General features: G+C 38.6%; 1 pseudogene; it reads right to left on the bottom strand.

Annotated features, from left to right (window-relative positions):
• Nucleotides 1–4661: 4661 nt before the first annotated feature.
• LOC148371099 (insulin-like growth factor 1 receptor pseudogene) lies at nucleotides 4662–6820 on the bottom strand (annotated as a pseudogene).
• Nucleotides 6821–14692: the final 7872 nt, after the last annotated feature.

Below are 14692 nucleotides of genomic sequence, written 5' to 3'. Positions count from 1 at the left end.
TTGGGTGAGCCCACAGCATTTTGGAAGTGGAGGGAGACATATTTGCTCCCCAGGAAGAGCTGGAGGTCAGGCACCCCTTTCCCCCCTTTTTCCTTTTTTTACCCTACTCTTACTCTGCTACATTATGCTACAATGAAGCCGTTACGAAGTAACTCAAATCCCATCCACGTAAATACGCGAATTTCCGCGAGTCTTACACTGCGTGGCCCAAGCCCCGTCCCTTTTAAAGGGGCAAGGTCACTTACCAAGTAGATGGCTTTTTTAAAGCAAACCTGTAGGTGTGTGATCTTCCATGGAGGCCAAAGGTAAAAAGAGACAAATAACTCCACAGAAATCAAACTTTAACTGTATTAATGTGATTGTATTTACTTAACCTATTCAAAGGGTTGCTATTTTATTTTGATAAGTATGATTGCACTCTTTATGTTGCCCAGATAAGGGGCACACTGGGCACCTTTGTTTTTCCTCAAAATAAAAATGGATTTCTTAATTGCATTTCTTTAATGTTATCAAAACAATTAAACATTCCATAATTTATTCCAGGACCAGAACTGAGACAGGACCCACTTGCGTTGGGTTCCTCACACGTATTATTAGAATATGGAGAAAGGGTTGCGCCCACGGTGATTGCTGGAAGCGGGAAGTAAGTCGCTCTGATACTCGTGCTCCAAACACGGAAGTGGATCTACTCGGTGTCAGGGACGGAAAAACAGGTCCATAGCCGGGACAGGAGAGCAAAAACATGGTCGGGGGCGTCCGCTTGGCCAGCTTGCTATTCTGCCTGCAGAGCCTGTTTAAAAGGTAGTCTGGCTTTTCATGTGCGTCTTGTGCTTTTATTTTCTTTATCTTTTTTATTTGTAATATTTTACTTTTATCGTTTATTAAAGTACTTCAATTGAATGTGATGTAGTGTTGATTAGATTTGTTTTGATAATTTGATAATCTGATTTTATCTGATTTAATAAAATAAATCACAAATAAGACGTTGCTCCAGTTACTCAGTACTTGAGTACTTTTTTCAACAAATACTTTTACTTTTACCTAAATAAATATTCGGATGACTACTTTTTACTCCTACTTGAGTAATACTATTCTGAAAAACTGTGATTCTATTTGAATAAAAATATTGGCTACTTTACCCACCTCTGCTACACATATTGCAATATTTCAAGCTTTAAACTTAGAGTAAAAATATTAAAAATATTATACAAGAATCAACAACATGTGAGAAACAATTGTGAAAATAAACCAAATATCATTGACATTTCATATAGTGCTAAGAGTTAAAAAAACGGAAAAGAAGTGTTGCAAAAATATTGGCCCCATTTGAGTTAATATTTTGCTGCGATAAAAGAAGCGAAGTGTTTTGAGGTTTGTGTCGAGGAAGCTTTGCACACATAAATTGTTGGTTGCTTCTCTGATTAGTTTTCTTCTTGTATGGGCCAAAAGTTTGGAGGGACGGACAGGTCTGGCTGGGTTCTCTCTTCATTTTTTATATCATTTATCGCACAGTGCTCCGGGAAATTTGTAAATGTTGTTAAAATGCATTGTATCCTATCTTGCTTTGGAAGTTTCATCAACTTTTGATCTCGATAATGCCATCGTTTTTCCAAAATTCAAATCACAGACCTCTAACTCTATCACATCGTATTTCCATTTAAACTGGCAGGCAGATGCACTCTGTCATTGGTAGTCATTTAAGTTGACATTGGATCGTTTGGAATTGATCAGAAAACTTCTGGTCAGTTGGTCTGAGCTAAGAGAAAAGGGGAGCAATATTTTTTTTTATTTTTTGTTGTAAATATACCATACAATCTTGAAATATTTTGGTTCCACTTCACTGTTGTGTCTCACATGTTATAAATTGTTTGAAAATAATTAAATTTGTTGGCTTAAAGTTTTAATCTTGAAATGTAAATAAAAAGTGATTGGGGGTGTAGACTTTTGCAATGTAATAGGGTTTGAGGTATTTATAACATGACCTCTAACTCAAGGAACTTTGGCTTTGGAAGAGTATTTTACCAGACAAGCAATACAATGACAAATTAATATGTTGCTTAATAGATTTGAGTTTATATTGCTGTTTTTCCGACTGCAAATTTTCAAACAGTATTTATTGCTCAATTGGGTCTTTGGAGTAGCAAAACATTAGCGTTTATGATAACGAGCACATTACTCGCCCATTATCCTGGGAGCCATTTCGTATTGCTCAATGTCTCTTCAATGTAATAAGCGAGGAATCGAACCACCCGCTGATTTAACACCGATTGCCGCCGGCGGCAGGACCAAAACTCCATAAACGGCAATTAAAGCTTTAAAAAGAGTAATTTGGCTTTTTTCCCAGGACAGGACATGCACATTGATTCTTGTCCTCCCGTTATTTATTTAGCACGCCACAAGGCGCTTATAAAAATCACGGCGACGCGAAGAGTGCAAAAAAAATGCCAAATACGATCGGCTTAACTCGAGGCAAATGTCATTTAGAAGGTCAACGTTTCATGGAAGTGAAGGTGTTAAGGTAAACAAACACTTAACACGAGTAGCGGAGGTGTCTGCATGTGAACCAATTGAGTGTCCCAGTTTATTCAGCCAGTGTTTTCATGAAGCGGTAAAATATAACTCGTTTACAAAGGTAGACCTAAATTGCAGGGGAGCCGCTACAAAGCTGTGCTGAACAAAGGATGATCTTTATTGACAAATACCAGGAACGACAAAAAACAAACCAGATCCCAAAACAAAGTGTGCAAACCAGAAACAAAAAAACAAACCTGACATGATAATAAAAAAACGGGCGGAAGTGGCGTGGAAATGGCAATGTCATTTGGTTATCTGTCGTCATGACAGGTTTGTTTTTTGTGTCTGGTTGCACGCTTTGGTAGTTGTTTTGAGACCTGAATTGTTTTTCATTTGTTGTTCCTGGAATAACATTGCACTCTTCTGACATTTGTCAGAGTCTGATTTAATTGATGAATTTCTTTTCTATGTTACAAGACGCTGAAATACTAGCTACAGTACCGTAATCCCTCGGTTTTCGTGGTTAATAGGGACCAAGACCACCCGCAAAAACTGAAAATCCGCAAAGTAGCGGCGCCCCTTCAAAAATGCTTAAAAAAACGTATACAGGTATACAGTAAACACCCCTATAGAGTACACCATATAGACTATGGGGAGAGAGAGAGAGAGAGAGAGAGAGAGAGAGAGAGAGAGAGTGAGTGAAATTCATGTTAGAACAAAAAACAACAAAAAAAACTGTAAAATATGTTGTATGTACACGGAATAGGACAGCGGTGAAACCACTACAAACCATTCAGTATGATTGTATTAACCGCTCTCAACCACATGCATCAATCGCAGTTTATTTCCCTTGTTAACACTACCGGTTACATATTGAAAATAAAAACAGTGAAAATGTGAGATTTGATGAGTGTTTGTGAAGCGTTTTGGGAAACAACAGTTAAAAAAATGGTCTGTGTTCATTTTAATGAAAGTGAAAGAGCTACCCTCTGACAATAACAACATACTTTAGCTAGCGGCATCGAACGGCTTTTACAACAAATACACAAATCCACACACAATTAGCCGTGTTTAGGTAGTACAAACAACCGCTCACTTTTGGTATAATAAAGTCAAACTTGAGATGAAATGTGACAGAAGAGAATATATACTCATGTCGCGCCGCCGAGTTCCCTCCTTGATAAACTGAGCGCTACATAAGAACGGGGTGAGGTGGGAGGAGTTGAAGGAGGGGGTGGGGGGGTGAGCGAAGCGGCAATGACTAAGCATTGTGTCAGGGCCTCCCTCTCCCCTTCACAATAAGAGTGTCCACACCGTGTCCTCAGTTGACATAAGCTCATGCTCAATGGCGTCAAGTCAATAAATGCTTTTATTGAGAAGGTAAGGTATATTTTTCAGACTAGCGAGGTTCCACTGCATATCTGTGCTTCACGGTTTGTTTTCAGTGGACACATTGACCTGTGCGCCCGCCCACCCTACCTGTTTGATTGACAGTATACACCAGCCTATAACAGTCACGCACACAGTCAGGCCCACCCAACATACACGCAAACATACACAGCCTGCCCCTGCTGTGTGCTATTTACTGCAGAACAAATTGCACAATATGATGATATCAATCACAATACAACCAATTCAATTTACAATCCCCAAAACATCAAAACTGCGAAAAGTAAACCGCGATACAGAAAGGGATACATGTATTATATATCAAACTCCTGAGCTATTATAAGCTATTAAGGGAAAACGCATACAACCACCACAGTGATCATCATTTGATTTGACAAAAATGGGCATCTGTCAGGTTTAACCCAACAGATGTACAAAACCTATATACAAAAAAGACAGAGAGAACGTGATATTTGATTTACTTGCAAGGAGTAATATCCATAGTCTACCCTTCGGCAGTCTGCTGGATACTCTGAAATATTCTTATGCTCCTTGTCTATTTATTGTGTTCGGAAGGCCCTAATTTACATAAGGTCTCCTCTGCTAAGGGAAGGGGAGTAACAAAACAAACAGTTGAGACCTGTTTATACGATAACATGTTATCCATAGCAAACAAAAACTAGGTGTGCCTGCGGTCAGAGAGATCCCTTATCTGGCCGCAAATAAGGTGTTATCCTGTTTCCTCCTTCTTCAAACACAAGCAAGAAAGGCGCATTGTATGCAAAGAAGCTTGTGCAATAGTAGAATAACATCTTTAGAGTTTAAATCCATCATTTCCCTCCTGTTTATTCACTTTGCACTATTTCTCTTTGTCATCCAATAACTTCTCTCGATTTTCAGTTACAGAATCATGTTATAGTACTCATGTTACACTTAGAGGTTAAACTTTGTCGTCTGATTCACCGTAGTCAAAAACTTCTGAAAAAAGATCTGGAAAATGTAAGGAAGTGGCATTTGCCAGGCCAAAAAGGTCCCGGCGACGACGATCTTGAGGTCTTTGCAAAAAAAAAAATGGCGTTGTGGAGGAAGTTCTCAAAGAGCTTGAGAAAGACGCGGTCATCCTTCTCCCGGTCCTTCTCCTCTGGGGTCTTTGGGCAAACGCAGCAAGGACCCTTCTTGGCCCCGGACAATTCTGACTTGGTGGGCTTGGTGATCTCCTCCATGTCGCTAAATCCCGTGGCAGGGATCCGGATCGGGATCTTCAGCTCTTTGGAGTAGTAATTGTGCAGGTATAGCTCTCGGTCTTCTGGCTGCCGCTGCCATCTGACGAGGTAGTAAGTTAGGTTGCCGTTGGGAAAAAAAAGGCGGCGACCATTTGACCAGCAGCTTCGTGGATGAATTTGCGTAGGCACGGGGTTCTTTGGGTACGGTCGGCAATGACAGACGAGTTCGAATTCAAATAATGTCACTCTTTGCACCAGGAATGTGCTTGTCCTCCACCCGCAGGGTAATGGCCTTGACAAAAATGGCATACTGGGTCCAGGGTTTGAGGTGGTGAATGGCGACTTTGGGGTCCGTATTATTATCCTTTGGAAGATCCACGTCCACCATGTGCCAGCTGTTGGAACCGTAGCCGTCCTGGCCGTCGAATTCGGTGATGTTCTGAGAAGGGGCCTCTTTGTAGTAGACCATAAAGCTGATAAGGCCTTTGTAATCCCGTGGATGGTAGCGCTCCCACATCAGGCGGATGGCATAGCTGGACGTGCTGTTGGACAAAATCCTGAGGACGTGGCTCACACAACTGGCTCTTTCGCCGTTATTGCGAAAGTCGCCTTCCTGGGGCTTTTCCGTGACGCTGGTTTTCTCCCACATGGTGTGGATCTCAGACATGCAGAGTTTGGTATTGAGGCGGAAGAAGAGGCGTCCCGCACGGATGGTTAGGTTGTGCTGAGTCCAGTCCCAGAGGTTGTGAAGGTGCTGGATGTTGATGTCCAGATTGCCGGCGATGACGGTGCAGTCCTTGAGGGACTGAGCGGCGTTCACCGAGTCGATGACGGAGGTGGAGCAGATTTTGTCGCATAGGCCGTTGCAGGCGCTGCACAGCATCCGATTACTCTCGTTGGTGCGGACCCGGAGGGGCAGTCGGGCATGCACTCGCCCTCGTGGATGACGAAGTGAACGTCGCTGGGCAGGTGAACTTGTGAGCAAAGGTCCATGGTGATGCAGCGCCAGCCCTCGAACTTGAAAGTGCCGGGCGGGCAGTCGGGCACGCAGCGGCCTTCGTGGTAATAATGCAGGCAGGCGGCGCATGCCGTGTCGCTGTTTGCGTGCGTGCAGCTGCCCAGACATTGGCGGTGGCAGCATTCGCCTTTTTCGGTGCAGGCGTGCTTGCAACGGCTGGGACACATTAATCGTTGTCCATTCGCAGCAGCTCCACCAGGATGGAAAGTTCTTTTTCCTACCACACTGCAGCACGGTTGTATGCCGCAAACTTCCAGTGAGAGGTTTTGAAGTGACCCTGCAGCGCCCTCCAGAGTTGCAGGGTTGGAGCTCTCAGCAAGGAGTGTCAAATATGGCTTCACCACTGCCGGGTGCAAAAGCATCTCAGCGCCCGTGGGGTTCTTGGAGAAACCTGGGGAACGCCATCCCAGTTGTCTTCCTGAGAGTTCTTTTACTTTTTCTTCTTCTCTTTTGCACATTAAGGTTTTCTTCAAATAACAATAAAAACGTTGCTATAATTGCTACTATCAATTCGCCTACCGCTACCATTCTACCTGTTAGCATTCTACCTGCAGATCTGCAATTCCTCCTAACACTTCCAGAGTTGTGGACAATCTTCACTGGTTTGAGACGACTGCAAACTATAATTGCAGCCCCCTTTGTAGCCAGACTTCCTCTGAAAGTTTTGTTGAGGAATAACAGCTCTCTAGTAGGTACCACAGTGCTATTACAATGACGCCTAAGAACAATCAAAGTGTATGCTAAAATAGAAACATCGAAACAGTTGTTTTACTCATGCTTAATTACTTTCTTACAGTGTGTCAAATGAGCTCATGTGTTTTTCTGCAATCTTTACTGCTTTTTATCAGAACCCAATCACCTGGTTCAACTAATTGGCTTTCCTGTGGAGACATAAAAAGTGTATCATCGTTATCATTACGATCCGCCAGTTGCTTCTGGTGCTGCAACATTTTTCTCATGTAATCAACCAGAGTACTTTCATCATCAGTTTCCCACATATTTTTAAAGAATGGTAATTCACCAAATATTACTTCATATGGTGTTAGCACATTTGTACTGATGATGTTAATATACAGTTTTACTAATTCTAGACATTTAGTCCATGGTCTTTTGGTTTCTTCCATACACTTCCTAAGTCTGTTTTTTTATAGTTCCATTCTTTTATTTCCACTAACCCTGCACTTTATGGGTGATAAGCACAGTGATCTTTTAGGTCTATATGAAATGCCTATTTTAGTTAATTTTTTTGATTTACAAAATGTGAACCATTATCACTATAGATCTTTTCTGGAATCCCATAACATGGAATTATGTCTTGCCATAATGCTTTAGCTACTGTTAGCGCATCTGGGTGTTTTGTAGGAAAAAGCTCTATCGATTTTGAGAATGAACCTATTATCATTAAACATAACTTTTTCCCTTCACTATTGTTAAGTTGTATAAAGTCCATAAAAGGTAATTAATTACAGTTCTCTATCTTTGGAAACTGTCCTCTCTTTGGTCTTAGATTACCCTGAGCATTGTGCTTTGCACATATCAAACATGTTCTACAATTTTTTATTTTATTATTATTATTATTATTATTTTTTTAATAGGAGTTAAAACCATAGGTTATCAATATCTGGTTTATCAATCCTACTATCCCTCCTGTTGAGACATGTCTTCCCTTGTCTCAATATTTCTGCCCATTTGTATAGATTTTTTGGTAGGATTGGTTTATCTTCTTGTCATTTACAGATTCCATCTTTTAGGTGTACTCCTTTTCTTTTCCAGAGTTCTTGCTCTGGTTTAGGCGATTGTTGTTGCATTTCTTGTAGTATTTTTTTTTTTTTTTAAGGCATTTTCTGTTAGACTTAGAACTGTTATTTCTCGTTGTGCAGCTTGTTTTGCTATTTTATCTGCAAATGCATTGCCCTTTGAAACTGGGTTTGTTTCTGGTGTGTGGGCCACACATTTACATATAGCTAACTGTTTTGGCAGCTGCACTGCTTGTAATAGTTCTGTTAGCAGTTTTGCATGTGTCACTGGTTTTCCTGTTGATGTTATCATACCTCTATTTTTCCAGTGTTGTGCAAACGTGTGAGTTGTTGCATAGGCATACTGGCTATCTGTGTATATTGTTGTTGTTGTTCTTTCATAAGTTTGCAGGCTTCTGTTAGGATCACTAATTCTGCAGCTTGAGCTGAACAATGTTGAGCTAATGCTTCTGCCTTTAATACTTTATCATGTGTTACTATAGCATAGCCTGTCTCCTTTTTCCTGTTTCATCTGTCTTTCCTATGAAACAATACTTTGTCTGTTATTTTAGCCTCTTTTTCTTTTTGTTCACGTTTTGTTTTCTTTTTTCTTTTAGTTAAATGACCATGTAAACATTATTTTTTATCCATGCAGATATATTTTTAAATTCTCATGATCTGTCTCAAGATAATTAATCTGCTATTTTTAAATTCCTATGATCCTACCTACTCAAGCTCAATCAGTTTCTCGTTATCTTCTGAAAACACTCCTTCCATAGAAATTGTTTCTTTTTAACTATAAGTCAGCATTTGTTACGTATTTATTAATCATTTGTTAATTGTAACATGCTTATACTTAAAAATTAAGCGTGGCTTATTTCACCTTCTCTTGAAGGACTTTTTATCAGTTGTCCTCCTAGGGGATCTTGTTCTTGGCGCTAAACTCATCAAAATTCCAAACCATCACACTGCCTAAACATCAAAAATCTCAAAAATGCCAAATGGAACTCAACGTCAAATCTTTTTTAATTGTCATTTCCTCTCTCTTCAATCATAATCAACTATCTTTTCTCATTGATTCAATATAAAACAACATATACTTGTCACTAATAAATTGCCTTATCAACTCGCATTGTATTATATTATATTATTATCATAATCTTCGGTTTGCAATAGTCTTTTCTCTTTGCAGCCCCTTAATATCCTTAGAGATTAAGAGCTATACAAATAAACATGACCTTATCTGAATTAATACTTGTATGTTTTTTTTTTTCCTTTTAAAAACAAAGCACATTTCATTTAGAGATTAAAACAGAAAATTTAATTTCCAATCTCACGATTTCTTTTTCTGTGTTAATACGTCGTTATTTTCAAACTCATTTCAAAATTTTGATTATTTGAAATGACTCAGATTTCCTGCTCTTTAGTATGCAATATTCTTTTTCTTTCCCTGGTTCTACTAATATGTCATCTACATAAGTTAATAGTTCGCTCTTATTTAGAGGCTCGAAACTTACTTGAGAGTAAATTCTTGGACTTTCACAATACCCTTGAGGTAATCTGGTGTAGGTATATATTTTACCTTTAAACGTAAATGCAAACCAGAATTGACTGTCTTTATGCACTGGTACTGAGAAAAATGCGTTGCTTATATCTACCACTGTGAAATATTTTGCCTTTGGGTTCAGAGAGTTCAATAGCGTGTGTGGATCTGCCACACACTGGGACCTCTGGATCACTGCGTTATTTACCGCTATCAAATCCTGAACCATTCTCCACCCTGAAGATGGGGGTGCCTTCTTTACAGGAAATATCGGTGTGTTTACGGGCGACTCAGCACATTCTATTAGTACTCCCGCCTTCTTTAGATCTTCTATTATTGGTTTTATTCCTTCCATTGCATCTGGTCTTAAAGGATATTGTTTTATTCTGGGCCGATGTTCTGTTTTGGGTCTTATTATTATAGGTTGTGCTCCTTTTACTAGTCCTACATCTGTGGGTCCCTGGGACCATAGTTTATTAGGAATTTGTTTTAATAGCTCCTGCTGTTCCTTAGTAAAGTAAATGTGTCATTCCTTCTTTTTTTTTCAGATGTACTCCTGAGTTTACTATTATAGTCCAGAATAATGACTTCCTGGATAGTCCAGTAGAATCGCTGAACCATGTGTTAACGCCTGTTGCTACCCAATACCGTACATTTTCTCCTCTGTAATATTATTTGTGTATAAATATTGTGGTATTTCTTTCTTCTTCTTCTTCTAAAGCAAAACATCATATTATGTCCATGCTTATTAGCATTTAATTAGATATTCATAATTTTCTTTTATATTAGTAGCTTTTCTATAAAAGTAATGTTATAAATGGTAAATGGTCTGCATTTATACAGCGCTTTTCAAGTCAACGAAGACCTCCAAAAGCACTCTATAATGTGCTTCACTCTCACCCATTTGCTTTTAGTCATCTAGACTTAACACAATTCAATGTTGAAAAAGTAAAGTTATTTGTCCCAATCTATGGTATTACGGTTAGTCTCACTTAATTTTCAACCAATTATCTTTTTTGATATTTAATTAACTTTCCCCTTTATGTTTCTCTTTCTTTTTTTTTTTTTGTATGCTCCTTTTCTTAATATTTATTTTCTTTTCCCTTTATACCTTCTTTTACTTACTCTTATCTTTCTGTATTTGTAACTTCCCTACCTGTTCTGCCAACAATCCATTCTCAACATAACATTCCTTCCTTACACGCTCTCTCACAATAGCTTTTTAGCTCACTAGTTTAATGCGAAAATGACGTTTAATCATCTCACTTAATTTTAATTTTTTCCTTCAAACCAATTAAATCTACTATTTTAGCTTCACTTATTTAATGTGAAATTCACATATATTGATGTGCAACAAGTTATATTACTCATTTGTATTCCACTCAATACATTTTTCCTCCATATTCATTGAAAATAAATTATTTATTAACGCTTTTTCAATACTTTTTGTATAAAAATGCCTTTATCTCAAATTAATTTATTCCAATTCACTTAATTAGATTTTTCCTAGTCTTCCCAGTCCTTATTTTACCAATTTTTTTTTACTGAAAACAGGAATATCTTATCTTTTTCTGTATTATTCTGTCATTATCTTGAATTAACGCATCTAAAATAACTCACTCATTTTTTCCCTAAATTTCTCAGTTTTTAATTTATCGATTTTCAACTAAAAAATTCGGACCGCAAGAAAAAAAATCTCCAGAACCATCTGTGGCCCCCGGTGCCTGTGTTAAACACCCTTATGGTGAACACCTATTCCTCAAAAAATTTACTTTTTCCAACTCCTTTAATCTGTTCTATCAATTCTTCTTAAATATCACTCTTTAAACAATCTCAGCTCTTTTGAAAACGTACTTTTTTTTTTTTTTTTTTTTTTTAGCGTTTAGCTTTCTTTTTGACGAGCAAGACACACAAACACATAACATAAGACATACACAGGGCCCAAACAATCAAACTTCTAATAAATTTAACAAAATTTGGTGATTTAGGTTTCTTATTTTCTCTTTATAGAGTATGTTTTCTAAGTTTAAAACCTCTTCTTCAAATCTCTCATGGCGAGTTTTGAAAAGATATTCTTCCTCTTCCTCATTTTTATCCTTTAGCTTTATCTCTATCTCAAATTTCATTTCAGGCTTTGGTCCTGGTTCCGGGCCTAGTCATGCACTCTGATAGTCTTGTGGGGAAGAGTTGCCTCTGCAATTTATAGCAATATGCCCTTCCTTCCCACAAGACCAACAGGTTCTAGGTTTATTGCTTGCACGTGATCCAAAACCTCTGCCTCTACCTCTAGATTGTTGAAAGAACACTGTGGTTCCTTCATCTTCTTGGTAGAAAATTGTTGATGGCTTCTTCTCCCCTTTCTTACTTTTGATCACTTTCTCAGCATGGAGGGCATGATTTATGTATTCTGCAAGTGTTCCTCCATTCATGCTTCTATAGTGGCGATTTACCCATCCACTAATCTCTGGTAAGGAGCCTGAGTGCAATGCATTTTTTAATTGTTGTTTATAGGGGCCCTCGTCAGCTCCATCACCAGGTTCTAACCCACTATGTGCCCTAAACACCTTTTCCATTCTTACTCTGTATTCATCAAATGGCTCATCTGGTTTTTGTTTACATCTCCCTATTTCATTGTAATTTGCTCTTTTCCTGTATTTAGTTCTGATTCTTTCTAGGAGAGGGGTCACCTGTTGTGTCAATCGTTCAGATTCGGGTGCAAGTATCACGGGAGGGTTAGCGTCATTAGTTGGAGAGTATGCTACTTTTACGTGGAACCAATCTGGCCCTAATTGTGTCATCCAAACTTGCTGTACTTCCATTCCGTTTAGATGATAAGATCGCCTTAGATTTTCTATCTGCGTTATGCATTCCTCTACATCCTCTCTCTCCTGTCTTGGCCTCCTTTCACCTTCCTCTCGCTGTCCTGCTATTTTTATCCAGACTTGTGTCTGTTCATAACCTTCTTTTCTCATCTTATTATTTTTCTGTTTGCATTTGTTTCTTATTTTTTGTTGCAGTTCTCTAATGCCTGCTGTGGACAACTTCCCATTAAAGTTATATTGTTTTATCCAGTAACATAGGGGTTCTATTGCTGAGGAATCTTCCTTTTCAATAACTTTCTTATTTTTGCACGAAAAATCTTCTAAAAGCTTCTGTTTTGCTTTACTTTGCCCCTTTAACTAAATTTGGACTCAGTGGTTTTTAATACCTAGTGTATTCTAACACTGAGTTTCTCTTTCAACAGGATGGTGATAAATAACCTTTTGTGGTAAAACTCACTTCAACCTATGCAGGTGGAATTTTCTTGCATACATGCATCCACAAAGGCTCACCATTTATTCCCTGTTGCTTTGGTATAAAATACAATTACCTAGTGGTAATAGTATTTTCTTTCACACTCACTTTCACTCTTTTTGAAGAACAAAGAACTTCCCTTGAGTTCTTTTTAAACAGAGAGGAACCCTTGCCCTTTTACTTAGAGGAACCCTTGCCCTCTTACTTAAAGAACTTCCCTTGAGTTCTTTTTGAAACGGAGAGGAACCCTTTCCCTCTTACTTAAGACTTCACTTATTGAAACATGAATATTTTGTTTGTTTGTTTGTACATGATTCAATTGTTTGTTTGTTTGTTTGTAAATGATTCAAATTGAATCTTTTCTTCCGGCGCCGTCACGAATGGCAGCCACTCCAGCAGCTCCCGTGTTATTTTCGATTGTTCTCGATTGTTCTCAGCTCAGGGATGCTGCTGGAAATGTGAATTTCCCTTCGGGGATGAACAAAGTATCTATCTATCTATCTATCTATCTATCTGTGTCTTAAGTCTTACTGGCCACGTTTCTCTTTTACCTAATAGTGCCTAGGATTGTTAGGATTTATTTTCTTAACTCTGTTTTGAATTCTTCACACTCATACCCTTTTACTTTAGTCACATGCATTCCTTTTTAAAATAAAAGTTTTACTCACAGTTCTCTGAGTCCTTGGACTTTCCGTCAACCTTCGGATCCCAACTTGTAAGGAAAAGGACCAGTCCCGAAAAGGGTCTTAATGCTGTGGCCACAGACTTGCCTGGATCTTTACTCACACGCTGGGATCGTCAGGTATCTTGGAATCCGGCTTTCGAAGGACCAAATAAATGTCAGGTTTAACCCAACAGATGTACAAAACCTATATACAAAAAAGACAGAGAGAACGTGATATTTGATTTACTTGCAAGGAGTAATATCCATAGTCTACCCTTCGGCAGTCTGCTGGATACTCTGAAATATTCTTATGCTCCTTGTCTATTTATTGTGTTCGGAAGGCCCTAATTTACATAAGGTCTCCTCTGCTAAGGGAAGGGGAGTAACAAAACAAACAGTTGAGACCTGTTTATACGATAACATGTTATCCATAGCAAACAAAAACTAGGTGTGCCTGCGGTCAGAGAGATCCCTTATCTGGCCGCAAATAAGGTGTTATCCTGTTTCCTCCTTCTTCAAACACAAGCAAGAAAGGCGCATTGTATGCAAAGAAGCTTGTGCAATAGTAGAATAACATCTTTAGAGTTTAAATCCATCAGCATCCTATCACTTTTGTGTCATTAAACTCTACTACCCTTTATTGCTTGAGTTAACGTGTACTGAGGATCGATCCTTGGTGGATCCCACTTTCCATTCAGTGACCCCGGGTCAAGTGAACACTTCCAAAAAAACTTGGACATTGATCCCCCATCTGCATATTAAAAGCTCGACGTTTAATTATGGAAGAAAACACCCTGAACATGATTAAGTGAAAGTCGCAATAAAAGGCGTTTACTGGAGAGGTAGCAGACTTCATTGAAAATTAGCATGAATAATTGGTGTACTTGCACTTTAGCGTTTGTTGTTGTTTTTATAAAGAGCATGGAACACACAGGAATTGTTTTTAGTACGGGGAAAAAGATGGTGAATAACATTTAAGCAAACCATGGTAACCTAAGAGGAATATTTAAAGGGACACTGGATAATAGTTCGCCACTAGATTTATCCACCGAAAACGAGTGCTACAAACCACAAGAAACGATACACACTGCAAAAACTCAAAGTGACAAAACCAAGAATTTTTCTTATTTTTTTTCCCAGCCTTTCACAAGGTTTGGGGGTTTGGTGGGTAAACGTAGTAGCAAGATGTGGGAATCATTTCAGCTTCATCAAGCTGTGTCTCATGCTTTGTAAAAAAAAAAAAAAATCTCGATTTTTAGACCTATTATATGAATGTGTTATACTAGTTTATACATACAAATAGCATGTACA

Source organism: Urocampus carinirostris, chromosome 2 (genome assembly GCF_059441175.1).
Source record: "Urocampus carinirostris isolate Australia breed hairy pipefish chromosome 2, RoL_Ucar_1.0, whole genome shotgun sequence".
NCBI lineage: Eukaryota > Metazoa > Chordata > Actinopteri > Syngnathiformes > Syngnathidae > Urocampus > Urocampus carinirostris.
The sequence above is the reverse complement of the archived record's forward strand: the minus strand, read 5'-3'. Positions and strand labels throughout refer to the sequence as shown.